Source organism: Bos javanicus, chromosome 15 (genome assembly GCF_032452875.1).
Source record: "Bos javanicus breed banteng chromosome 15, ARS-OSU_banteng_1.0, whole genome shotgun sequence".
Lineage (NCBI taxonomy): Eukaryota > Metazoa > Chordata > Mammalia > Artiodactyla > Bovidae > Bos > Bos javanicus.
This window is the reverse complement of record NC_083882.1, coordinates 34887903-34890241: the sequence shown is the minus strand read 5'-3', so window position 1 is coordinate 34890241 and position 2339 is coordinate 34887903.

Genomic DNA, 2339 nt, shown 5'->3' with positions numbered 1-2339 from the left:
GTGTGAATACATCCTATTTTGTTTATCCATTCCTCAAGTGATAGATATTTGGCTTGTCTCCATTTTTTTTAGCTCTTATGAATAATGCTGTTATAAACAGTTATGTACAACTTATTGTGTAAACATATGATTTTAATTCTCTTGGGTATATACTTAAAAGTGAAATTGTTGGATATATCATAATTCTATGTTTAAGTTTTTGAGAAACTATCAAAGTCTTCCCCACATCAGCTGCACCATTTCACATTCCCATCAGCAAGGTATGAGCGTTCCAATTTCTCTGCTTCCTCAACAAGCGCTGTTATGGTCTTTTTATTCCAGTTGTCCTAGTGGGTGTGAACTGTATTTCATTGTAGTTTGATTTGCATTTCCTTAATGACTAACGATGTTAGCATTTTTTATGTTCTTCTTGGCTATTTGTATATCTTTGGAGAAATGTCTATTCAAATCTTATGTCCATTTTAAAATGAGGTCATTTGTTTTTTTATTATTGAGTTATGAGGGTTTTTATATATTCTAGATACTAGACCCTTATCAGATATATAGTCTGAAAATATTTTCTCTCACTTTATGGATTGTCTTTTCACTTTGTTGATATTGTTCTCTGAAGCACTAAAGTCTTTTTGGTTTTGGAGTCCAATTTATCTATATTTTCCTTTTGCTGCTTGTATTTGAGGCATCATATCTAAGAAACCATGACCTAATCCAGGGAAGAATTTTATAGTTTTAGCTCTCACATTTTAGGTATTCGTTTAGTTTTAGTTGATTTTTCTAGATAATCTGAAGAGGGGATCCAACTTCACTCTTTTGCATGTGGATAGCCAATTGTTCCAGTGCTTTTCATTGAAAAGACTCTTCTTTCTTCCATCGAATTGTCTTGGCACCATTGGCAAAAATTAAGTGACTATAAAATGTATGGGCTTATTTCTGGACTCTCAATTCTATTCCATTGATCTGTGTATCTACCCTTATGCCAATACCACACAGTCTGATTACGGTAGCTTCATAGTAAGTTTTGAAATGAGGAAGTGTGAATCCTCCAACTTTGTTCTTCTTCAAGATTATTTTGGCTACTCTGGGTCCCATCCATTTCATGAACGTGTCTGAATAACCCAGTCCTGGTAGTATTTTCAGTAGCCACAAACCTTGCCCAATACACTATGGGAGGCTATAAAGTGGCATGTAAATTTAAAGCAGATTCATGTTGATGCACAGAAAGAAATAGTTATAAGGGAGGATGATGATTTTTTTTTTTTTCATTTTCAGCCATATTTGATGAAGCTTTAATACAACAAATGTGGTTTTGTTAACTGAACATCATTTGGTAATTGCAAAAAAAGTTGCAACTGTTTTCATTGGCATTATGAATGCTTCCAAGTAAATACAGCATATTTAAAAGTATTATGTAGGTGTGTTAGAAAGTTAATAACAATATTAAGCAATTGTTTTTCTGGATTTTTTAAAACATTTTTAGTATTTGTTGGTTTTCTAAATTTTACATTTGGTCTTGATTTCTTCTCTAAGTCTCAATAAATATTCACTTTTGTACACAACTTTCTATTCTTTTTTTTTTTTAATGTGACCCCACCCCCAGTCCCCACCCTGACCTCCAACCCCCACCAAATGTCTAAACTTCAGGCCTCCCTGGTAAGTCAGCTTGTAAAGAATCCACCTGCAATGCAGGAGACCCTGGTTCAATTTCTGGGTTGGGAAGATCCGCTGGAGAAGGGGAAGGCCACCCACTCCAGTATTCTGGCCTGGAGAATTCCACTGATGGAGGAGCCTGGTGGGCTACAGTCCATGGGGTTGCAAAGAGTCGGACACAACTGAGCTACTTTCACATTCACTTTCACTTTCACGCCTCACAGAACCTGGACCCAGCCCTGCACACTGCAGGCTGACTCAGACATGAGGGCCCAGAGAACACACAAGGTTCCTATAGGGAGTCGCAGCCATGCATCTCCAGCTACTTCTGGGAGAACTCGGTGGCTGCTGACTGGTCCTGTGGGGACACTCTTGCTGTAGTGCCCGCATCTACCCATTTTTCCCACACATGTGCACACCTGACCATCCTATGCATCCTTCACCACAGCCATCATCATTTCCCACTCCTCACCTTCCTCCTACATTCAAGAACAAGAGGCCAGGTATTGAGGCCCTTCTTCCTCAAAGTCAAGCCCAGGGAGGGCTGACGCTCTGCCCCTGAGACCATACTGCCACTGAGCGACGGGCTTGGCTGTGAATGGCAGGAGCCCAGGAGAGAGACACGGGATAAGGCTGGTCACAGAGGGTTTGGAGGAGATGGGCAATCCGAGGGAAGGGGGATGAGGGAAGGAGAG